Genomic DNA, 27,049 nt, shown 5'->3' with positions numbered 1-27,049 from the left:
AAACCCCAATATGGGGTTGAGTGAGTCTGTGAGTACCTAGGCAAGGAGAGTGACTGTGTAAAGGGATGCATAGAAACTGCTGACATAAAGAACCTGAGCTCCCTCTTCTCAGAACATACGGTAAAATTCCAATCTGTTGTCAAAACTGGCTCATGTGCATGCATCCTGTAGATCAAAATTTAACTGACTTATGCTCATCTGTGATTAATTTTGTAAACTGTAACTTCACAGTTACTACCTGTGCTCAGTAATCCAATTAAATATAATAGGCTAAGGAGGTGTAGAAATTTCATTTATTTTGTTTAAATTGAGTTTATTAACATTTATCTACTAGAAGCATTTATATAATTAAAGCAGGTCACACTAAATACTGGATAAGGATCTAACAGAATATATAGTCAGGACTGCTGCCTATTGGTTCTTTATTACTGTTTAGAAAGAATATTCATTGTGGTTATGTAACAAGAAGACCCTTGTTCGGAAGATAAATTCAATGTTTTCTTATGTAGTCTTAAATGGTTTTGCTAATGCCCAAGCCCAGTATTTTCATAAAACTACTGGATGAACTGGTAAGAAAAAAAGAGGCCAGGCATAGTGCTATGTATGTCTAGTTCCAGAACTCAGGTGGCAGAGTCAGGTTAATCTGTAAGCTTGAGGCTAGCCTTGTCTACTTGGCTCACTGTTTCAAAGAAACAAAGGATAAAAGAAAAGAGGAAAGAAATGAAAGAAGATAGGATGAGGACTTTCTGCATTTATTTGTTATTATCTTTCAAATATGTATTTATATTTAATCAGTGTCAAATCATGCACACCTGGTTAAAATTGTGAATGTTTTTAAAATTATTTTTATTAATTACAGTTTATTCACTCTGCATTCTACATGTAGCTCCCTTCCTCCTCCCCTCCCAATCCTACCCTCCTTCCCTCTTCCCAATCCATGCCCCTCTTCCAGTCCACTGATAAGGGAGGTCCTCCTCCACTTCCCTCTGATCCTAGTCTATCAGGTCTCATCAGGAGTGGCTCATTGTCTTCCTCTGTGGCCTGGTAAGGCCACTCCACACTCAGGAGAGGTGATCAAAGAGCAGGCCAATCAGATCATGTCAGAGATAGCCCTGTTCCCATTACTATGGAACCCACTTGGACACTGAACTGCCATAAGCTACCTCTGTGCAGGGGTTCTAGGCCATCGCAGGAATGGTCCTTGGCTGGAGTATCAGCCTCAGAAAAGATCCCTGTTCCCAGACTTTTTGGATCTGATGCTCTCCTTGTGGAGCTCCTGTCCTCTCCAGGTTTTACTATCTCCCACATCTTTCATAAGATTACCTGCACTTTGCCCAAAATTTGGCTATGAGTCTCAGTATCTGCCTAGATATCCTGCAGGCCTTTCAGAGGCCCTCTGTGGTAGACTCCTGTCTTATTCCCTGTTTTCACCCTCCTCCTATTTCTATCCTCTTTGCCTTTCTGAATGGGGATTGAGCATCTTTAGCCAGAGTCCTCCTTCTTGATTAGCTTTCTTAGGTGTACAGATTTTTAGTATGTTTATCCTATATTATATGTCTAATATCCACTTATGAGTGAGTATATGCCCTGTGTGTCTTTCTGCTTCTGGGATACCCCACTCAGGATGATCTTTTCCAGTTCCCACCATTTACTGGCAAATTTCATGATTTCCTTGTTTTTTATTGCTGAATAATATTCCATTGTGTAGATGTACCACACTTTCTGTATCCATTCCTCAACTGGGGCGCATCTGGGCTGTTTCCAGCTTCTGGCTATTACAAATAAAGCTGCTACAAACATGGTTGAGAAAATGTCCTTGTTGTATACTTGAGTGTCCTTTGGATATATGCCTATGAGTGATATAGATGGATCTTGAGACAGCACTCTTCCTAATTGTCTGAGAAAGCACCGGATCGATTTCCAAAGTGGTTGTACAAGTTTACATTCCCACCAGCAGTGGAGGAGTGTTCTCCTTTCTCCACATCTTCTCCAGCATGTGTTGTCACTTGAGTTTTTGATCTTAGCCATTCTAATGGTTGTAAGGTGGAAATCTCAATGTTGTTTTGATTTGCATTTCTCTGATGACTAAGGACTTTGAACATTTCTTTAAGTACTTTTCTGCCATTAGATATTCCTCTCTTGAGAATTCTGAATGTTTTGAAGATAAAAATGTGCAATTTTTTTTGCTGGACAATCTTTTAAAGTGCAATGAATCCTTTAAAATATTCATGTATAGCTAAAGAAAACTTTCTCAACTAATATGTTCTATTTTGAGAAAAAAAAATAAGAAACACAGTCATGGTCAGTAAAATGACACAATTCTGTGCTGAAACCAGCTGGCTCTGGGCTTATTTTGGATTCGAGACTTTGGATGACAGCTTTTATTTCCTTAGGGTATGTAGGGTTATTTAATTTATTTACCTGACCTTGATTCAGCTTTGGTAAATGAAATCTATCAAGAAAATTGTCCATTTCATTTACATTTTCAAATTTTGTTGGATATAGGCTTTTGAAGTACGACCTAATGATTCTTTGGATTTCCTCAGTGTCTATTGTTATGTTTCCCTTTTCATTTCTGATTTTGTTGACTTGGACAATGTGCCTCTGTCTTTTAGTTACTTTGGCTAAGGGTTTCTCTACCTTGTTGATTTTTCTCAAAGAAATTTTCTCTTGGTGTCGTTGATTCTTTGTACTGTTCTCTTTGATTTTAATGTATTGATTTCATACCTGAGTTTGATTATTTCTAGCAGTCTACTCCTCTTGAGTAGACTGCTTTTTTTTTTTTTTTTTTTTTTTTTTTGACTAGCGCTTTCAGGTGAACCATTAACTTGCTTTCATGAGATGCCTCAATTTTCTTTATGAAGGCACTTAGTGCTATGAAATTTCCTCTTAGCACTGATTTCATTGTGTCCCATAAGTTAGGGTAAGTTGTACTTTAATTTTCATTAAGTTCTGGGAACTATTTAATTTCTTTCTTTATTTCCTCCCTGACCCGATTGTCATTGTGTAGAGAGTTCTTCAGTTACCATTTGTGTGTAGGCTTTTTGTTATTTGGTATTGTTGAGGTCTAGTTTTAGACCATCGTGGTCTGATATGATACAAGGGATTATTTCAATTGTCTTGTATCTGTTTAGGCTTGCTTTGTTCCCGACTATATGGTCAGTTTTGCAGATGGTTCCATGAGGTACTGAGAAGATATACTCTTTTGTGTTTGGGTGAAAGGTTCTGTAGACATTTACTAAGTCCATTTGATTTAAGACCTCTGTAAGTGTCATTATTTCTCTGTTTAGCTTCTGTCTTAATGATCTATCCCTTGGTGAGAGTGGGGTGTTGAGAATCTCCCACTATTAAGGTGTCGGGACCAAAGTATGATTTAAGCTTTAATAAAGTTTCTTTGACATATGCAGGAGCCCTTGTGTTTGATGCAGATATGTTCAGGATTGTGATGTCCTTCTGGTGGATTTTTCTTTTGACGTGTTCCTCTCCATCTTTTTTGGTTTTTGTTTTTGTTCGGTTGAAAGTCTATTTTATTAGGTACTAGGATGGCTACTCCAGCTTGCTTCTTGTGTTCATTTCCTTGGAAAACCTTTTCCATCCTTTAACTCTGAGGTAGTGTCTCTCTTTGTTGCAGAGATATGTTTCTTGAATGCAGCGGAATGTTGTATCCTGTTTCTGCAAATAATCTGTTAGTCTGTGTCTTTTATTGGATAAATATACTAAAATATATAGTCCTAAAGAAGCTAAGCAAGAAGGAAAATGCTTAATCCTCGTTCAGAAGGGCAAGCAAGATAGACATAAGAAGTAGTAGAAGACAAAGTACAGGACAGGAACCTTCCACAGAGGACGTCTAAAAGACTCTACCCACTGGGGTATCAAAGAAGATACTGAGACTCATAGCCAAACTCTAGGAAGAGTGCCAGAATCCTTATGGAAGAAGAAGGAGATAGAAAGACCGGGAGGGGACAGTAACTGCACAAGGAAAACAACAGAGACAAAACATCTGGGACCAGGGAGTCCTGAAGAGACCGATACACCAACTAAGAGCCTCCGTTCAAAGGAAAACCATTGGCCGTGCTGTTTCTAAGTTAGTTCCCTAGTAATGGGAACAGGGACTATCTCTGACATGAACTCAGTGGCAGGTTCTTTGATCACCTCCTGGGAGGGGGGTGTGCTGCCTTTCCAGGCCACAGAGGAATATGATGAAGCCAACCTTGATAAGACATGACAGGTTGGGGTCAGATAGAAAGGGAGAAGGTCCTTCCCTATGAAGGGATTAGGAAAAGGGCATGGGGAAGAAGAGGGAAGGTGGGTAGGACAGAAGGAGAGGAGGGAGGGGTCTACAGTGGGATGCAAAGATAATAAATTGTAATAAATGAATAAGTTAATTAATTAAATTAAAAAAGCAAACAATGATAATTTTGTGGCCACGAACTTAAAACAGACACATTGACAAATTTTCAGAGAGACACAAACTACTAAAACCCATAGGGATAAAAATTCATTTTAATATGGAAAGATCTCCCATGCTCAAGGATTGGTAGGATTAACACAGTAAAAATGGCTATCTGCCAAAAACTATCTACAGATTCAATGCAATTCCCATCAAAGTACCAACACAATATTTTATAGACCTTGAGATAAAAATTATCAACTTTATATGGAGAAACAAAAAACTCAGAATTTCCAAAACGTTCCTGTATAACAACAAATCGTCTGAAGGCTTCTCGATCCCTGCATGGTATTGGCATAAAAACAGAAAGGTGGATCAACTGAACCAAAGAGAAGACCCAGAAATAAACCAACACACCTACGAATACATGATTTTTGACAAAGAAGCCAAAACCATTCAATAGAAAAAAGACAACATCTTCAACAAAGGGTGCTGGTCCAACTGGAGGTCTACATGTAGAAAAGTGAAAATTTTTAAATTTGGTTACTTGATTTGTTGCTTTTTAACTTCTTGAGCTCATTATATATTCTGGATATTAGACCTCTGTCAAATGTAGGGTTGGTGAAGATACTTTCCCAATCTGTAGGCTGTTGTTTTGTTCTGATGACAGTGATCTTTGCTTTACAGAAGCTTTTAAAAAAAATCTCTCTCTTATAATATACACAATCATTGAATAATATTTGTAGATTAAGGCAAGTGTAAAGACAGAAAGACATCATCAATCACTAAATCTACCCTGTCACATTTCATAATTGGTAGAATAACACATTAGACTCATACATATCAATCGGCATTATGTTGTTTCCCACTTCTATTGAAAATATCCATTGGGTTCACCTCTACAAATGCAGAATCATTTCTGCATGTGTGTATGTATATATGTATATGTGCGTGTATGTTATATGTATATATATATATATATAGATGTTAATATTTTGTCATTTTATTGACTTAAATTTTTTTTAGTTTATGCTACTGCTCAGTATATTAAAGATATTTTCCTATTTATGAATCTGAAATTTTTACATAGACAAATATAATCTGGTAACACAAATTTTTTCCTTCTAATTCTGTTTTTTTTTTCATTTCATTTTCTTATCTTATTACTCAGACAAGACTGTGAGTACAGTGAAGAAAGGAAATAATGAGAGGAGATAGCCTAGCATGAGTCATTATTTTTGTGGAGATGTGACTGATTTCTCACCATTAACTTTTATGTTTATGTGTTCTTACATTTGCTCTTAAGGGGAGGAAGTTCTTGTGTATTCTTTGACTTTTTTTCATGATGGGGTGACAGAGTTGTTAAATGTCTTTTCAGTCAATATAGTCATCTACTTTTTCTCTTTGATTCTGTTGTTGTGTTTGATTACACTGATTTCAATTAAAACAATTATCAATGTACTTCATTGAAAGCACTCTTCTCTCATTATTTTGTATTTATTAGGAGAGGTTTCTTTATCTGATATTATGTGGATACTTCTTTTATGTAACGCACTTGTACCAGTAAACATCTCTATTTGGTTTTTTGTTTGTTTGTTTGATTGATTGATTGATTTTCTCTGTTGAAATAGTCTTGCAAATCTGGAATAATAGTTGGCTTGCTGCACTTTCTATTATATACATTTTATAAATTTTACTTACAAATGTTTGTGAGAGATTCTCCATCTGTGTTTATACGAGGTATTACTTTGTACCTTTTTGATCTTATAACGGCCTTTTATTGTAGTAGGTTGAATCTGACCTTGAAGTATGAGGAGGTCTCCCTCCCTCTTTCTGTTTTCTGGAGAACATTGTGAAGTGCTGGTATAAATTTTTCCCTAAATGATGAGTAGACTTCACAAGTGAATTATCATGAGCATGGTGTTTTCTTTTTGATACTATTATTAAGATAAATTTTTCTTTTTCTTTTTGCTTTTTTATTTGATGTTAATTGTAGATATTTTAATAGAGGTTAAAATAGCAGAAATAAATATAAAACTCTCAAAATGTTACTGAGAATAGGTTAATATTCCTCCAAATTTATCATTTCCTATAGTATTTTAACCCTCACAATATGATTCTGACAGGATAAATTAACAAACTATTCATCTAAATATTAAATGATGAGTTTGATTAAACATTATGAAATTTTTTATTTATTATTTTTATATTAATTACAGTTTATTTACTTTGTATCCCAGCTGTAGCCCCCTCCCTCCTTTCCACCCAATCTCACCCTCCATGCATCATCTCCTTCCTGCCCCTCTCTAAGTCCACTAATGGAGGCGGTCCTCCTCCCCTACTATCTGATCCTAGTTTATCAGGTCTCTTCAGGGATGACTACAATGTCCTCTTCTGTGGCCTAGCAAGGCTGCTCCTCCCTCGGGGGGGGGGGGTGTCAAAGAGCCAGCCATTGAGTTCATGTCTGAGACAGTCCCCATTCCCCTAACTAGGGAACCCACTTGGATACTGAGCTGTGATGGGCTATATCTGGGTAGGGGTTCTAGGTTATATCCATACATGGTCCTTGGTTGGAGAAACAGTCTCAGAAAAGAGCCTTGGGCCCAGATATATTTGGTTCTTGTGGAGCTCCTGTCCTCTCCAGCTCATACTAACTCCCTCTTATTTCATATGATTACCTGCACTCTGCCCAAGGTTTGGTTATGAGTCGTAGCATCGGTTTTGATACACTGCTAGGGATAGTCTTTCAGGGGCCCTCTGTGGTAGGCTCCTGTCCTGTTACTTGTTTTCTCCTATTTCCAATGTCCATCCCATTTATCTTTCTAAGTGAGGATTGATCATCTTACCCCAGGTCCTCTTTCATGTTCATCTTCTTTAAGTGTACAGATTTTAGTATGTTTATCATATCTTATAGGTCTAGTACCCACTTTTAAGTGAGTATAAACCATGTGTGTCTTTCTGCTTCTGAGATACCTCACTCAGGATGATCTTTTCTAGGTCCCACCTTTTGTCTGCATAGATCATGATTTCCTTGTTTTTAATTGCTGATTGGCATTCCATTCTGTAGAAATACCACAATTTCTGTATCCATTCCTCTACTGATGAACATCTGGGTTGTTTCCAGGTTCTGGCTATTATGAATAAATCTGCTACAAACATGGTTGAGCAAATGTCTTTGTTGTGTACTTGACCATCTTTTGGATATATGTCTAGGAGTGGTATAGCTGATCTTGAGGAAGCACTATTCCTAGTTGTCTGAGACAGGAGCCTACCACAGAGGGTCTCTGAAAGACTCTATCTAGCAGTGTGTCAAAGCAGATGCTGAGACTCATAACAAACCTTTGGCAGGGAATCATATGAAAGAAGGGGGAGAGAGTAAGACCTGGACAGGAAAGGAGCTCCACAAGGACCTAATATATCTGGGCACAGAGGTCTTTTATGAAACTGTATCTTCAACCAGGGACCATGCATGGATATAACCTAGAATCCCTGCTCAGATGTAGCCCATGGTAGCTCAGTATTCAAGTAGGTACCCTAGTAAGGGGAACAGGAACTATTTCTGAAGTGAACTCAATTGCTGGCTCTTTGACACCCCCTCCCCTCCAAGGGAGGAGCAGCCTTGCTAGGCCACAGAGGTGGACATTGCAGCCAGTCCTGAAGACACCTGATAAGCTAGGGTCAGATGGGAGGGGAAGAGGCCTCCCCTATCTATGGACTTGGAAAGGGGCAGGGAGTTGATAAGGGAGGGAGGGGGGATTGGGAGAGAATGAGGGAGCGGGCTACAGCTGGGATACAAAGTTAATAAATTGTAACTAATACTTAAAATATAAAATAAAAAAAACCTCAAGCAACAATATATGCTGTAGAGGATGTGGAGAAAGGGGAACCCTCCTCCATTGCTGGTGAGAATGTAAACTGGTACAACCACTTTGGGTATGAGTCTGGCACTTTCTCAGACAATTAGAAATAGAGCTTCCTCAAGATCCAACTATACCACTGCTATGTTTATATCCAAAATATCCTCATGTACACAACAAGAAAATTTTCTCAACCATGTTTGTAGCAGCTTTGTTTATAATAGCCAGAATCTGGAAACAACCCAGATGTCCCTCAACGGAGGAATGGATACAGAAATTGTGGTACATTTCCAAAATGGAACACTACTCAGCAATTAAAAACAGGAAATCATGAAATTTGCAGGAAAATTGTGGGATCTAGAAAAGATCATCCTGAGTGAGGAACCCAGAAACAGAAAGACATGTATGGTATGTACTCACTTATAAGTGGATATTAGACATATAATATAAAATTTCAAGTTAAGGGGCTGTAGTGGTGGCTCAGTGGCAAAGAACACTTGAAGTTTTTGTAAAGGACTAAGGATATACCTTGCCTGACAGTTTGTATTGTAGTTTGTCATAATCTTATGCTACAATTATACAAGGATCTACATATTTCCTGAAAAATTAGTCTTATTCATGGAGTTCAAAGCTGTTTAAAAAATTGATGACATTTCTCTCCCATCAGCCTTTTTAGAAGCTTGACACCATGAAAGCAAACAAGCAAACAGGAGGCTGCTAGGTATATTCTAGTCTATTTTTTCTATTTTATGAAACCAAGGCATGTGGTGCTTTCAGCAATAAGAATCTTATCTACCTCTGAGAACAACCAAGAAAAATGGCAAGAGCCCATGTTGTTTTGGCAGACTGTGAGACTCACTTTTTTGATGATAAAATATTTCTGATAGGTGTTTATGGCAGTGAACACAAAGTTATGCTTTATGTGAGTTGTGGCAATGGTGCTAAGAATGTATGAAAAGCGAGAAATACACTTTTCCTATCCAAACTTTGAAAATATATCTATTTCTTTGTTAGAGAAACCTAGACTGTTTGAATGCCAACTTTGAATATTTTTTAGCAAAACTCTTTTATTTCAAATTAAATCATTTTTATTCACTTTATATCCTGGCTATAGCCCCATCTCTTCATCCCTTCCAGTCATACCTTCTCTCCCTCTCCCCTTCCTCATCTCCTATACCTCAGAAAAAGGGAGATCCCTTTCCCATCCACCCTAGCTCATCAAGTTGCATCAGGACTGAGCATGTCCTCATCCCCTATGGCCTGACATGGCAGTTTCTCCAGGGGGAAGTGATCAAGAACATGACAAGTGAGCCCTTGTCTGATGCAGTCCCCACTTCCTTTACTAGAGTACACACTTGAAGCCTAAGCTGCCCATTTACTACATCTTTGTAGGGGGCTTACATCCAGTTCATGCATGCTCCTTGGTTGATACTTCAGTCTCAGCAAGCTTCTCTGGGCCCTGGTTGGTCCTGTTGGTCCTCTTGTGGAAGAGTCCACAAGAAGTCCTGTTGGCCTTCTTGTGGAGCTCCTGTCAACTCCAGTTCCTTTTTTCCCTCCTTCCACTTTTTCAAAAGACTCCCTAAACATAGCCCAAAGTTGGGCTATAAAGCTCAGCATCTGTTTTGAAGCACTCCTTTTGAGAGTAGGAATCAGACCTGGGAATAGAAAGGGAGAGAGGACAGAAGGCCTATAAAGAAAAGAGAAACAGAGATCTCTGTGACAAGCTGGAGACCTAAGTCAGGGTAGGCTCCTGGGAGGATATGAGGTTGATTCAAGCAATTATTCTTAGTAGCAGTGGCTTACAGACTGAACAGGACACCTTCTAACTAAACTGGCCTCTTAGCAGAGGGAGCAGAACCCCAACCCAGCCACAAAAAATTTAACCCCAAATCTACCCTGCCTACTTGTTGTTCAGGGATAAAGAGAGCAGAGATTGAGGAAATACCTAACCAATGCCTATCCCCAACCAAAGACCCACCCTATCAGAGAGTGCCAACACATGACACTATGAATGATACTCTGCTAAGCTTGCAGACAGGAGCCTGACAGAATTGTCCTCTGAGAGATACTACCATGCAAAGCTTATTTAAATGATGTCACAGGTGAGTTTATTATGATTCTTCCTTTGAAGGCAAACTTGTTTCTCTTTTACCTCAAAACGATCTTCACTGGTATTTAATGGAGAAAAATCACGGGGAAAAAGTATCTTGCTACTTGATGTTCTTTGTACACTAAACAATTTAATAGGATGCTTCACATCCTATTCACAGAAGCAATTATAAGAAACCAATGCCTCCATAATTTGTAATTATAAGCTTCCAGAATGCTTCTGTTTGTCATAGAAAACATGGTCAGCAGTAAACACAATATAAGAACACAATAGCCTCAACTCATTTGAAAGCTAAGTAAAATATTGTTTATCATACTATTTCTTCTTCCACCAACTTATGCTATATATCTAAATGATTTAGACCAATATTCTAGATCAACAAATGTGTTTCTGAATTAAAGATAATTTCAGTCATAACTTATGAAAAGATATTAGACTGTGTCATTCTACCTCTTAGAAATCAGCCTTCAAGAAAGTCAATTTTGAGGACAAACAAGATGGCCAGTAATGTCGGTACAGAAATGTGCCACCAAGAATACTCACCTGAGTTTGCTTCTAGGAACTCACATTCTAGAAGAGGAGAATCAACTCCCCTTGATGTCCTCTGGCCTCCACATGTGCACCATTCTGTGCACATTTCACAGAAATAAATGTTGTTTTATGTTAATCTAAATATGTTAATCTAAAACGCAGTCTAAATTTTTAGAATCATTAGCATAGAGAACATATTATTGAAATAACCTTTTTTTCACAGTTTAGGATTATCTATTCCTCACATCTCTGGTTGGCAAAGTTTTAGCATGTTTTGGGGTTTTCTGGCATCACACACCTTCTCTGTTTACTCTGTGGTCAATAGGGAATTTGTTAAAAACAGTAAAATCGAAAATTACAAGATAGAAAATTCCACCATGAAATGCCTATAGCTAATAAACTCTTATAACAAAGTTTCTGAATAAAAAATTGTCTCACAAAAGTTAATATCTCTCCTATATACAAAGAAAAAAAAAAGATCTGAGGGAAAAATCAGGGAAACGACATATTTCACAATAGCCTCAAATAATGTAAAATATCTTGGGATATCTTTTACAAGGATTTCAAAGACTTATATGATAAAAATTTAAGTTATTGATAAAAGAAATCAAAAAAGTTATCAGAAGATGGAAAGATTTACCATGTTCATGGATCAGTAGGATTAACATTATGAAAAAGGCCATTCTATCAAAAGTGATATTCAGATTCAATGCAGTTCCAATCAGAATTCTAACACAATTCTTCACAGATCATGAAAGGAAAATTTTTGAGCTTCATATGATAACACATACACACACACACACACACACACACACACACACACAAACTGGGTAGCTGAAACAGTCTTGCACAATAAAAGAGCTGCTGGAGGTATCACAAGCCTGAATTTCAAGTTGTACTATAAAGCTATAGTAATACAATCAGCATGGTATTGTCCCAAAAACTGACATGTAGATCAATATCAATGGAGTTAAATTGGAGACTCAGATATAAATCTACACAACTGTGGACATATAATATTTGATAGAGGAGCCAGCAGAAGACAGTATGTGCAACAAATGGTGCTGGTCAAACAGGATGGACACATATATGATCCAAAAAGGCCCATACTTACCACCTTGAACAAAACTAGCTTAACTTTAAATGAATCAAACAACTCAACATAAAACCAGATACACTGGACCTGATAGAAGAGAAAATGGGGAATAGCACTGAACTCACTGGCACAGAAGACTTTCTTAACAAAAGACCAACAGCACAGGCTATAAGATCACAATTAACAAATGGGACCTCATGGAGTCGAAGCTTCAGCATGGCAAAGAGATTATCATTTGGAAAAATAGCCTATAGAACGAGCAGCAACTTTTACCAACTGCACATCTAATAAGTGGCCAATATTCTGAATATTTAAAGAGCCCAAGAAACTAGATGTCAAGAACACAAATAACCCAATTTTAAAAATGGAGTACAGATCTAAACAGAGGATACAAAAACAAAACCAAAACCAAAAACAAAAAAAAAGAAAACTCAAATAAAGAGAAAAATGTTCAACATCATTAGATCTACGGGAAATGTAAATCAAATCTTAACTGAGTTTTAATTTTATACCTGTCTAAATGGCTAAAATCAAGAAAACAAGTGCCAACTCATGCTGGTAAGGATGTGGAGTAAAAGCAACTTTTATACATTGCTTTTGGGGGTGAAAACTCGCACAGCCACTCTGACAATTAATTTGGTGGTTCCTTGTGAACCTTGAAATCCGTCTACCTTAAGATACAGCTGTGGATTTGAATCCACACACTTATGGACACCTGATTTTTGACAAAGATGCCAAAACCATTAAATGGAAAAAAGACAGCATCTTCAACAAATGGTGCTGGTCTAACTGGATGTCTACATGTAGAAAAATGCAAATAGATCCATACTTATCACCCTGTACAAAACTAAAGTCCAAGTGGATCAAAGACCTCAATACAAAACCAGACACATTAAACCACTTAGAAGAAAAAGTAGAGAAGAGCCTTGAACTCATTGGCACAGGAGACAACTTCCTGAACAGAACACCAACAGCACAGGCTCTAAGAGCAACAATCAATAAATGGGACTTCATGAAACTGAAAAGCTTCTGTAATGCAAAGGAAAATGTCATCAGAACAAAATGACTGCTTACAAATTGGGAAAGGATCTTCACCCACCCTGTATCTGAAAGAGGACTAATATCCAGTATGTAAAAAGAACTCAAGAAGTTAAACAGCAAAAAATCAAGTAATCCAATTAAAAACTGGAGTACAGAGCTAAACAGAGAATTCTCAATAGAGGAATATCAAATGGCAGAGAAATACTTAAAGAAATGTTCACGTCCTTAGTCATAAGGGAAATTAAAATCAAAAGGACCCTAAGATTTTACCTTACACCCATCAGAATAGCTAAGATCAAAAACTCAAGTGACATCACATGCTGGAGAGGTTGTGGAGAAAGGGGAACCTTCCACTGCTGGTGGGAATGTAAACTTGTACAACCACTCTGGAAAGCAATCTGGCCCTTCTTCAGACAACTAGGAATAGCGCTTCCTCAAGATCTAACTGTACCACTCCTAGGCATATATCCAAAAGATGTTCAAGTACACAATAAGGATAATTTGTTCAACCATGTTTGTAGCAGCTTTATTTGTAATAGCTAGAAGCTGGAAACAGCCCAGATGCCCCTCAACTGAGGAATGGATACAGTAATTGTGGTGCATCTACACAATGGAATATTACTCTGCAATAAAAAACAAGGAAATCAAGAAATTTACAGGTAAATGGTGGGATCTGGAAAAGATCATCCTGATTCATATAGACATATAATATAGGATAAACCTACTAAAATCTGTAAACCTAAAGAAACTAATCAAGAGTGAGGACTCCGGCTAAAATGCTCAATCCCTATCCAGACAGGCAAAGAGGATGGACATCAGAAGAAAGAGAAAAGAGGGAACAAGTCAGGATCCTGACACAGAAGACCTGTGAAAGACTCGGCCCTGCAGAGAGTATCAATGTAGATGCTGAGACTTATGGCCAACCTTTGGACAGAGTGCATGGAATCTTAGGAAAGAAGTGGGAAACAGTAAGATTTGGAGAAAACAGGAAGTCCACAAGGAGAGCAACAGAACCAAAAATTCTGAGCAGAGGAGTCTTTCCTGAGACTGATACTCCAACCAAGGACTATACATGGAGATAACCTAACACCCCTGCATAGATGTAGCCCACGTCAGTTCAGTATCCAAGTGGGTTCCATTGTAATAGGAACAGGGACTGTCTCTGACAGGAACTGATTTGCCTGCTCTTTAATAACCTCCCCCTGAGGGTGAAGCAACATTACCAGGTCACAGAAGAAGACAATGCAGTTACTCCTAATGAGACCTAATTGACTAGGATCAGAAGGAAGGAAAAGAAGTCCTCCACTATCAGTAGACTTGTGGAGGGGCATGCATGCAGAGGGTGGAGGAAGGGAGGGATTGGGACTGGAGGAGGGAGGGAACCACAGGAGGGATACAAAGTGAATAAAGTGTAATTAATAAAGAATTTTAAAAAAAGATACAGCTGTACCACTTTTGAGCATATAGCTAAAGGAAGCTTCATCTTACCACAGAGACACTTGTTCAACCATGTTCATTGCTGCCTTACTCATAATAGCTCGAAACTGGAAACAACCTACATATCCCTCATTGGGAAAACAGACTTAAAAATGTGTTACAATTACACAATAGAGTATTACTCAGCCATCAAAAAAAAATGACATCATAAAATGGACAAATGGATGGAAGTAAAAAAAAAATAGTGAGGTATTCCAGACTCAGAAAAAACAAATACGATATATAATCACTTATATGTGAATATTAGCTGTTAAACCAATGATAACATGCTACAACGTAAAAGGAATTAATTATTCTGTATATATTAATTAATAGAGGAAATTATTATGGCATCAGTTATTTATAAGCCAACTATTTTTCAAATAAAAGACACAGAAACTTGTTAGATTTATAATAAGACTTAAAGCCCTAGACCTGGAAAGACATCAACTCTACTATTTTGTCTGCTTACCAGACAAAATCCCAAATACTAGCGCGTTTCACTTGGGTGGCTTCTGTTCCATCAAGCCAGGCCTCAGAGCAATCTGCTCTTGGCTGTGTGCTCATAGTTAACCAATGCCTACCTCTTATATCCTCTCGGTCTCCATCATCCTCTTCCTCCTCCCCTCCTGGTCCTAACACCCCATGCCTGGGAATCACAACTCTGCAAACCTCTCTTCTGCCCAGCCCAGGCTGTCACCAACTTTATTAGCCAATCAGAGATAATTAGGGAACATTCCTTACATCTCTTGGGTACAGGTGATGGTTTAATATACATAACAATGCATGTGGCAGGCTGGTAACCAGAATTCAGGGCACTGAAATCAGCAATCAGCATCTGAAAACCCAGTGCACAAGACCCTCCTTTAACACTATAATCCATCAAACCACAAAGAGCAGGTGTGTGTGTGTGTGTGTGTGTGTGTGTGTGTGTGTGTGTGTGTGTACTAGAAGAAACAAATAGATCTTTTTTGTAAAAAGAAATAGAATATACAGTTATGGATGACTGAAGGAGAACTTGATGGGAGAATAAAGGGAATGTGGGAGGAATTATGGAGAGAAACATCTAAAACTAAGAGGTATATGAGAGGTAGTAATGGAAATCTCATACAGTAGAAACTTAAAATATACATATATATAAAGTCGTTCTGAGTGAAATCACCAAATAATGGGATAGACAGAGATCCAAGTGCCATCTCTTGTCACCAAAACAAGCTTCTATTTATGGGATTAGATTACAGCTAATGGAGTTGTTTGCCAAAGGGGCCCCAAAGTACTCCCCTAATGACCTAGACAGTTGCCAGATTTACAGGTTGCTCTCCACAAACTGACAGCAAGGCCCAGTTGCTGAAGACAACACCTATACAACTCACGAAACATGGAAATGTCTATCTGGTGCCTACACAGAATCTTCACCGTATGTTCCAACATCTGTGGTACAGCAAGATACTGTACATGCTATCAAAAGTGAAACATAGAAAACACCAAACCAGATACAAGCCATTTATCTACAAGAGTGTACTACCTGCAAGATATGTTAAGGCAACTGTGGAACAAAGCTCTTGGGAGTACACCATAAGCTTTATAGGAGTAACTGATTTGACCTAAGGCCCATTCCGCAAGATGGAACCCATACCCAGAACTGCTTTGATGACCAAGAGACTAGTCCCAATACCCCAGGCAAAATGAACTAATACTGACAAATATATATATATATATATATATACATATATATATGTAACAATAAATATGTAGTGATTAAATGACTCCCAATGATATTCTGCTATACTGATAGATCAGTGCTGTATGTAGTTATCATCAAAGAAGCTTCCTCCTGTAGCATATTAGAAAAAATGTAGAGATTTGAGCTGGTCTCTGATTCTTTTTTTTTCCATAATTTTATTTTTCTCATTAGTTACATTTTGTTAATTCTGTATCCCAGCTGTATCCCTCATTCCCTCCCCAATCCCACCCTCCCTCCCTCATCTCCTCCCTGCCCCTTTCCAAGTCCACTAATAGGGGAGGACCTCCTCCCCTTTCATATGACTCGCTTTTATCAGGTATGGAAACAACCCAGATGTCCATCAATGGAGGAATGGATACAGAAATTGTGGTATTTCTACACAATGGAATACTACTCAACAATCAAAAAGGAGGAAATCATGAAATTTGCAGTCAAATGGTGGGATCTAGAAAAGATCATTCTGAGTGAAGTATCCCAGAAGGAGAAAGACAAACATGGAATATACTCGCTTATATAGACCTAAAAGATAGGATAAACAAAATGAAATCTATACACCTAAAGAAGATAATCAAGAAAGCAGACACAGGGTATGATGATCAATCCTCATTTAGAAAGACAAATGGGATATGCATTGAACGTATGACAGGAGTCTACCGCAGAAAGCATCTGAAAGACTCTACCTAGCAGTGCTCCAAAATAGATACTAAGACTCACAACCAAACCTTCGGCAGAGTGCAGGGAATCATATGAAAGAAGGGGAGTTTGATGTGGAAAGGATAGGAGCTCCACAAGGACCAAACGTATCTGGGCACAGGGTCTTTTCTGAGATGGACACTCAACCAAAGTCCATGAGAGGATAAAACCTAGAACCTCTGCTCGGATGTGACCCGTGATAGCTCAGTAATCAATTGGTTTCCCATAGTAAGGGGAAAAAGGACTATTTCTAACATGAACTCAATGACTGGCTCTTTGACCTCCCCACCTCCCAAGGGAGGAGCAGTACTGTTAGGCCACAGAGGAGGACTTTGCAGCCAGTCTGGAAAATACCTGACAAAAGCGAGTCATATGGTCTCTGATTCTTGTATCTTCTCTTCGGCTCTTTTCCTTTTGTTGATTTATATTGTCTAACTGGATATCTAGCCACTAGGGTAAAGATGAAAAACTTAACTGTGATTTATACCTTCTGGGAGACAGAGAGTTAATTTTCTCCAATGGCATGACACTGGGTTATCTCCACTACTGCAAGTCAGGTCTCATGTTCAGGAGTAATTGACCAACAAAAAAAAAGGTATGAATATACTAAAAATATATTTAAATTTAATAAGTTTGAAATAATAAAAAATATAATAAAATAAAAGCTACATGTTGCACTGTGTCTAAGTGTCAGTTCAGTAGAGGTCCCTTTTTACAACAAATTACTATTTAATAAGTTATACAAATTATTAATAAACTACAAATAACCTCCTTGAACATTGAAACAATTTCAACTTTAACATATTGTTTTAATTAGTAACTGTTAAAATACAACTAAATTTATTGATCTCATACATTTTCATTAACTATTTTTTACCTAACACACATACACTCTGTTTATACAAAAGCTATCCAGAAAGTTTTACAGCCCATAGATATTATAGTTAAGAATTCAATGGTTTGTTTGTTTGTTTGAAAAATGAATAATGAATAATAGAGCTTTTATTAGAGCTAAAAATTTAACACTTTATTTGCTAAATTTCCATTTATTATTGTCTACGCACAAAATAAATAAATACAATGAACTATAAGAAAGAGATAATTCTTTTTTATTTTTATTTATTATTTATTACAATTTATTCATTTGTATCCCAGCTGTAGCACCCTCCCTTGGGAGGAGATCCCAATCCCACCCTCCCTCCCTTTCCTCCCCCTGTGCTCCTCCCCAAGTCTAGTGATAGGGGAGGTCCTCCTCCTCTTCCCTCTGACCCTAGCCTATCAGGTCTCATTAGGACTGGCTGCATTTTGTCCTCTGTGGCCTGGTAAGACTGCTCCTCCATCAGGAGCCAGCCGCTCCTGATGGAGTTCATGTCAGAGACAGTCCCTGTTCTGCTTACTTGTGAACCTACCTGACCACTGAGCTTCCAAGGACTACATATGTGCAGGGGTTCTAGGTTATTTCCATGCATGGTCCTTTGTTGGGGTATCAGTCTCAGAAAAGACCCCTGGGCTCAGATTTTTTGGTTCTGTTGCTCTCCTTGTGGAGCTCCAGTCCCCTTAAGGTCTTTCTATCTCTCCCTTCTTTCATAAGATTCCCTTGCACTCTGCCCAAAGTTTGGCTATGAGTCTCAGTATCTGCTTTGATACCCTGCTGGGTAGAGTCTTTCAGAGGTCCTCTGTGGTAGGCTCCTATCCTGTTTCCTGTTTTCTCCCTCTTCTGATGTCTATCCCATTTGCCTTTCTGAATGAGGATTGAGCATTTTACCCAGGGTCCTCCTTCTTGCTTAGATTCTTTAGGTGTACACATTTTAGTATGTTTATCCTATATTATATGTCTAATATCCACTTATAAGTGAGTATATACCATGTGTGCCTTTCTGCTTCTGGGATACCTCACTCAGGATGCTGTTTTCTAGTTCCATTTATTTGCCTGCATATTTCATGATTCACATTACTTTAGAACTGGGTTCTCCATTTCCTCTGATGCAACTACAAGACACACTGAATTCTGGCAGAATGTCATATGCTTTGGAACAATAAAAAATCGAGTTTCTAAAGATTTCAAAGTATTTTTATAATATTTAGGATTTTTTATCATTTCTCATTCTTAGGTAGGGAAGCACCTTAGAATTAGAACCAAAATTTTTTGAAGAAATGAAAAAAGACTTTGTAATGGCAACAAATTGAAATTTGAATATGCACACTTTAATTTGAGTAGCTATTCACTAAAACACATAAAATATTATCATTTATGTTTTAAACACTCCTAATGTGTTCTACTAAATATGAATGTTTATATTACTTTTGGTATGGCTTCATAATGATTAAGCTCTAATTGATATCAAAGCCATATAATAAATCTATTTTTATTATATATATATATATATTTTGATATTATAAAAAAATTCTCTTTTCCCTTTAATCTTGGTAGGATTTCTCTGTTTCTCTCCTTTATTGAAATTTTTTTTCTTTACATAATATGTCCTAACTATGGTTTTTCCTAACCTGTACGGCCTATACCTCCCCACTTTTCTGGATCCCTTTCTGTTTTCCATTAGAAAAACAAGTTTCTAAGTAATAATAACAAAAATATAACAAAATAAAATATGAGGTAAAACAAAAACTATCACATCTGGGATGGACAATACAAATAAGAAGGAAAAGAACCCAAGAGAATGCAAAAGATTTAGAGAGCCACTAGTTTGCACACTCAGGAATTCCATAAAGCACTAAAACTGAAAGCCATAGTATATACACAAAAGACCTGGAGGAGACCCCTGAAGGCACCTTGCTTTCTTGTATGCTTGCTGCCTTGATCTTTGAGAGTTCGTATGTGCTTTGCTCATGTTTATTTCAAGTTCCTTGTTTCCTTGGAGCCCTCCATCTTCTCTGGCTCTTATATTTTTCCACCTCTTCATGCACAGGGTTCCTGAATGTTGAGGGTAGGGATTTGATGGAAACATTTATTTGTGCTCTGATGATTCCAAGGTCTTGTGCTCTCTGTAAAATGTCTAGATATGCATCTCTGTATTTTCCCATCTGCTGCAAGATGATGCTTTCTTTCCATGATGGCTGAGCATGACAGTGATCTATGAGAATAGCAGAATGTCATTAAGAGTCATTTTATTGTTAGTTTTATTTTTATAACAATAGAATTTTTGTTTTGCCTTTTAGCATAAAAGGCTGAGAATTTGATAATGAGGACTTTTAATCATGTTGAAGAATAAATACTACTTCAGTTTTTCTTTTATTGAGAATTGTTATGTATTTTTTTCTGATTATGGTTTTCCCTCCCCCAACTCCTTCCAGATCCTCCTAATATCTAATCCTATCCAAATCCACACCTTTTCTTTTTTTTTTTGTAGAGGGAAAAGAAATAAGTGGAAAGGGAGGTAAGAGAAGGATAACGGAGGGAATGCAGGGAGAAAGAATTAGAACTAAGAGCCATCTGAGGGGTTGTGTGGAATAAAAGTTTCCTAAAATATATACATATATGAAAGAGATCTAGAGAGAATCACCAAGTAACAGAGGAGATGTAAACCCAACTTAAAATCTCTCATCACTAAATGAAGAATCCAGTTCTGATAATGAATTATCTTTAATGGAGTTTTTGGCCAAAAGAACCCCATGGGAACTTCGGAAAAAAAAACCAAGCTATTGCCAAGGCTATTGTTACTTTCCACAAACTGATGGTGAGGCCCTATTTTGAAGACAACATCTACAAAACTCATTGAAAATATAGAAGTTGAGCTGATGCCTATCTAGAGCCTTTACCCCTACTGGTTAATATTTAATAGTGCTAGAAAAGTATTCTTCATGCTACCAACAAATAATGGTAAACTGCAATACAGTTTCAGGTATATTTTTAGAGATAGTTATTTGAAAGGTACTTGTGTCAGAGACTGTGTCCACCCCTTACTAGGGAACTCACGCGGAGAATGAGCTGTCTATGGGCTACATCTGAGCAGCAGGTCTAGACCCTCAATGCATGGTCTTTGGTTGATGCCTAAGTCTCTGCAGTCTCCTGTTGGTCCAGCCTTTTTTTTTCCTGTTCCTTGATCACTTCTGTCTGGTGGGGTGGCCCAGGCAGTTCTGACAGGACCTGATAGGATACTGATCAGACAGTAGGGAAGGAAGACTTCCCCTATCAGTGGGCTAAGGAAGAAGAATAGAGGAGGAAAAAGGAGAGATGGTGAGATTTGGAGTAGATGAGGGAGAGGGCTACAACCAGGATAGAAAATGAATAAATTGTAAATAAAAATAATAATAATATAAGAAAAAAGAAAAAAAATAAATGTGTATCATTTCAGCTTTTTTCTCAACACATGATTGCCAAGGAGACGTTTCTTTATTTTTAGTTTTGTGATTATATTTTTCAACTTTATTTTAATTTTTATTTTTTTAATATTAGTTACAGTTTGTTAACTTTGTATCCCTGCTGTATCCCCCTCCCTCTTTACCTCCCAATCCCACTCTCCCACTCTCATCTCCTCCCTGCCCCTTTCCAAGTCCACTGATAGTGGAGAACCTCCTTCCCTTCCATCTGATACTGGTTTATCAGGTGTCTTCAGGACTGGCTGCAAAGTCCTCCTCTGTGGCCTAGCAAGGCTGCTCCTCCCTAGGGGACAAGGGGTCAAAGAGCCCGCCATTGAGTTCATGTCAGAAACAGTCCCTGTCCCCCTTATTAGGGTACCCAGTTTTGATACTGAGCTACCAAGGGCTACATCTGAGCAGAGACTCTAGATTGCATCCATACATGGTCCTTGTTTGGAGAAACAGTCTCATAAAAGTCCCCTATGCCCAGATATATTTGGTCCTTGTGGAATTCCTGTCCTTTCCAGGTCATATTAACTGCCCCCCCCCCTTTTGATTCCCTGCACTATGCGGAAGGTTTGGTTATGAGTCTTAATATCGGCTTTGATACACTGCTAGGTAGAGTCTTTCAGAGGCCCTCTGTGTTAGGCTCCTGTCCTGTTACTTTTTTTCTCCTTCTTCCAATGTCCATCCCATTTGTCTTTCTAAGTGAGGATTTATCATCATACCCTGGGTCCTCTTTCTTGTTTATCCTCTTTAGGTGTATAGGTTTCAATATGTTTATCCTATCTTAAAGGTCTATATAAGTGAGTGTATACCATGTGTGTCTTTCTGCTTTTGGGATACCTCACTCAGGATGATTGTTTCTAGGTCCCACCATTTACCTGCAAATTTCATGATTTCCTTGTTTTTAATTGCTGAGTAGTATTCCATTGTGTAAAAGTACCACAATTTCTGTATCCATTCCTCAACTGAGGGATATGTAGGTTGTTTCCAGGTTCTGGCTATTACAACTAAAGCTGCTACAAACATGGTTAGCCAAATGTCTTGTTGTGTACTTGAGCCTCTTTTGGATATATGCCTAGGAGTGGGGAAGCACTATTCCTAATTGTCCGAGAAAGCGCCAGAAGGAGCCATTTCTTATGTTCTCAAATCCTGTTAAACATTGAATAAAGCTGCAGTTTGAATTAAAAACTTCACTAACAGTGTCCAGTTCATAATGGGATGGCAAGTTCTGCCTTCCAAAGCAGCATATTTTGATCTTCATAGTTCTGAGTTTACCTGTATTCAAGAATATTTAGATGGCTTGTTTGGGGTATTCACAGGGCTGTGGTCTTAGTCATGGCTCCTCACAACTGACCAAATATGCTTTCAGATTATTTTCAAATGATTAAGAATGAGAAGAATAGGAAATTATAGAGGAAGTGTGAAAAATTTACAACTGGTTAGGGAAAATAATGAGTGTGTGTGTTCATTGTGTGATACTTGTGCCTCTGTTGAGTTCTTTATAGCAAAAAAATTCTAGCTACAGTCATTGTCAGCAAAATATAGCCAGGATTTCAACATGTGCCTGGAAATGGTTGAGCAGCAATTGAGCTAGTCCTTGCATGGGAGCTAATTGAGTGCTTTCAAGAAAAGCTCTCCATTTGGATACAAGTCTTCATTTATGTGAAGAATCTTTCACTCATCTCTGCTCTTACTCAATAATGCATACTAATCAGAGGACTTGAATTGGACTTGCCAATTTAGCTGTCCAAACTTCAACTGGATAAACAGGCAAAAAACAAACAAACAAACAAACAAACAAACCTGTCTGTTGATATTCTGCCTGCAAATTTTATAAAAATCAACCAATGGACTGGATAGGGTCCTTCCAGCTTAAGTCACTCTGCATACAAATTGACTTTTTATATCATTAATGACAGTCAAAAAGGTATAGGCTAAGGCCCCTAAACAAAAAGTACATGTACTGAACGGGTTTAAATTTTCTCTATACCAGGCTTTGAATTTCTTTTTTCTTTCCTTTTCTTTTTTTTTAAATTTATTTTTCTTATTTATTATAATTTATTCACTTTGTATCCCAGCTGTAGCACCCTCCCTCATCTCTTCCCAATCTCACTCTCCCTCTCTCTTTCCTCCCAAACCCCTTCCTAAGTCCATTGATAGGGGAGGTCCTCCTCCCCTTCCATCTTACCCTAGTCTATCAGGTCTCATCAGGACTGCCTGCATTGTCTTCCTCTGTGGCCTGGTAAGGATGCCCCTCCCCTCATGGGGAGGTGATCAAAGAACCAGCCACTGAGTTCATGTCAGAGACATTCCCTGTACCCCTTGCTAGGAGCCCACTTGGACACTGAGCTGCAATGGGCTACATCTGTGCAGGGGTTCTAGGTTATCTACATTCATGGTCCTTAGTGGGAGTATCAGTGTCAGAAACAACCCCTGGACCCAGATTTTTTGATTCTGTTGGTCTCTTTCTGGAGCTCCTGCCCCTGCCAAGTCTTTTTATCTCTCCCTTCTTTCATAAGATTCCCTGCACTCTGTCCAAAGTTTGGCTATGAGTTTCAGCATCTGCTTTGATACCCTGCTAGGTAGAGTCTTTCAGAGACCCTCTGTAGTAGGCTCCTGTCCTGTTCCCTCTTCTGATGTCTATTCCATGTGGCTTCAAGGGACAGGCCTGGGACACTGTCTCAAGGACCACAGGAAGCAGCCACTGCAAACACCCTGTGCTTATCTAGAAGAACATATTACATTGCATAAATGCAGCTGTACGGTGGGGCACAGTGCAGGCATTCACAACCTGATTTTGCCTTTCTAAATGAGGACTGACCATCTTACAGACCAAACTTCTCACTAAGTTCTTCACCAGTGTTGCTATTAAATCTTACCTTGAATACAAAGAATTTATAACATGAAAATAATTAAAAATTTTCTTCATAAGAATCTTAGGCTGGATGCTGGTTTAAGAGTCAAGAAAATGTGGGTAGATTTATAGAGTATGGTAAGCATTTGATGACCGCCCATAGAATGTTCATTAGAATAGTACAATGTGCCTGCTAGACTGCTGATAAATTCTCCAGCATTGTGTTGATTTAGATGCCTGTTAAAACCGTTGAATATTGAAATATGTTCTAATTAATAATAATAATGATAAAATTATTTTAATATGCTAAGTAAACCTAAGATATGCTTGGACTAAGAGTTAGTGATTTATTTTTTATTAATACATACTTTTAAAATGCTAGTACTATTGAACAAAGAGGTTTTTAATGATTAGATATCTATTCTTCTTCTAGGGTACAGATTCAGTATAAATGCATTCACTGCTGGCTCCAGTATGTCATAATCCCAAGAAAATGATATCAAATTTTAGTAAGAAAAATTTCAGTGGTTTGGGCTGAGAATGCTCGTCAATAAGACAATCGCAATAAAGAAAAGAATAGAAAACAATAAATAGCAAATTACTGAGTTAATCTTAGAAAGTACATAGAATGAACAATCTTTTAAAGTATATATTATTAATTAGAAATTCAGGTTTGATTTGCTTTTCTTTTTTTAATTTTATTTTATTAATTACACTTTATTCACTCTGTATCCCCCATAAGCCCCTCCCTCCTCCCTTCCCAATCCCATTCTCCCTCCTGCTTCTTCATGCATGCCCCTCCCCAAGTCTACTGATTGGGAGGTCCTCCTCTCCTTCCTTCTGATCTTAGTCTATCAGGTCACATCAGGAGTGGATGCATTGTCATCTTCTGTGGTCTGGTAAGGCTGCTCCCCCCTCAGGGGGAGGTGATCAAAGAGCAGGCCAATCACATTATGTCAGAGGCAGTCCCTCTTCCCATTACTATGTAACCCATTTGGACACTAAACTGCCATGGGATACATCTGTGCAGGGGTTCTAGGTTATCTCCATGCCTGGTACTCGGTTGGAGTATGAGTCTCTGGGAAGACCCCTGTGTTCAAATTTTCTGGTTCTGTTGCTCTCCTTTTGGAGTTCCTGTCCTCTCCAGCTCTTACTATTTGCCACTTCTTATATAAGATTTGATGCACTCTGCCCAACAGTTGGCCATAAGTCTCAGCATCTGCTTTGATAGTCTGCAGGGCAGAGCCTTTCAGAGACCCTCTGTGGCAGGTTCCTAGGTTGTTTCCTGTTTTCTTCTTCTTCTGAAGTCCATCCTCTTTGTTTTTAGGGATGGGGATTGAGCTTTTTAGTCAGGGTCCTCTCTCTTGATTAGTTTCTTTAGATGTACAGATTTTAGTAGGTTTATCCTATGTTATATGTCTATATGAGTGAGTATATACCGTATGTGTCTTTCTGCTTCTTGGACAACTCACTCAGGATGATCCTTTCCAGGTCCCCCCATTTACCTGAAAATTTCATGATTTCCTTATTTTTCATTGCTGAGTAATACTCCATTGAGTAGATGTACCACAATTTCTCCATTCATTCTTTAGTTGAGGAGCAACTGGGCTGTTTCCAGCTTCTGGCTATTACATTTGCTACAAAAATGGTTGCGCAAATGTCCTTATTGTGTATTTGAGCCTCTTTTGGATATATGCCTACAAGTGTTTTGGCTGGATCTTGAGGAATCTCTATTCCTAGTTGTCTGAGAAAGAGCCTGATTGCTTTCTTAATTTTAAAATGAATTAAAGAAATTGAGGAATGGATAAAAGTCATCTGCAAATCTGAAAAAAAATGAGTTAAATTACTTACAGATTTTTAAATCTGAATTAAGAAGGCAGAAGAGAACATTAAACATGATCCCTAGACCATGAAAGTATTCTCATGTATTACAAAATTAGATCTTTCTCACATACAAAACATAGACATAATTATAGATATATTTTATATTTGTTTTTTAGGTTATACAAAAGTAATGAAGCACAAGTAATTGTCTTAGGCTTTAAGCTTTCATAGTATTTAATCTATTATTTTTCAAATTTATTTGTTTGTTTGTTTAGTTTTTAACCTTTGTAGAGGTATGCTCATTAGACATTGTCATGTAGTCATGTGCACTTAAGTCATTTGTAATAAATTGGCCACACACATCCCAAAGTAAAGAAGTTTGTCATGTTTTCATGAGTGAAGTTTTGTCACCTAAGAGATGAAGGAGCTTGCCCATTTTGTAAATAGAGGCTTGAAAATTTATTAACTCACTCAATTTGTTTTCATAAAACATAAGCCCAATTTCAGGTAAACTATTTTTACATAGTCTGTTGTAGGAATGTATTCATTTTAAAAACATCAAATAATTTTTTATGTATGTTATTCAGAAAATGAGTTAGTCTCTCATTGAGTGTTAATTTTAGTATGAAATGAAAACTTTATAAATGGTTGGATTGTTTCCATTAGAGTTTATGGTGTCTCTTCAATAATCCTTATATAATTCTTTTTGGATTGTATGAGTATTACAGTAAGTTTTGTGTCTTATTTTCACTGATTTAGTTTCAAGATGTGTGGGTGTAGAGATCCTTCCATTAAGCCTTAGACTTGTATTGTTTTGTGGAAAGCCTTAAGTCCCTTTACTAGTATAAAATCGATTGATTATATTTCATTTTATGATGACAATTATTGTAATTTTTTTGTTTCAGGCTGAAAAAGAAACCAGCTAACAATGCATTTTTATGTAGATTTCTGACAAAAAAAAAAAAAAACAAAACAAGAGCAGTTGGTCCTGTTATAGAAGTCCTGCCCATTTCGTATTGAGACATAAAACAAAATGTTTGAAATGCACCCCTCCTGTCTTATGACACAATTTCAGTCTGAAGGAATCTTTGTGACATAGCTAAAATTAATTAA

The 27,049-nt window shown here is 37.7% G+C and overlaps 1 protein-coding gene across 5 annotated transcripts in view; it reads left to right on the top strand.

The window, feature by feature from the left end:
- Naaladl2 (N-acetylated alpha-linked acidic dipeptidase like 2) overlaps positions 1 to 27,049 on the top strand; it is a 1,327,651-nt gene that overhangs the window by 734,672 nt on the left and 565,930 nt on the right. The gene's annotated exons all lie outside the window — the stretch shown is intronic.

The sequence above is a fragment of the Meriones unguiculatus genome, chromosome 2, assembly GCF_030254825.1.
Source record: "Meriones unguiculatus strain TT.TT164.6M chromosome 2, Bangor_MerUng_6.1, whole genome shotgun sequence".
Taxonomy (NCBI): Eukaryota; Metazoa; Chordata; class Mammalia; order Rodentia; family Muridae; genus Meriones; species Meriones unguiculatus.
This window is presented reverse-complemented; position numbering and strand designations above follow the sequence as displayed.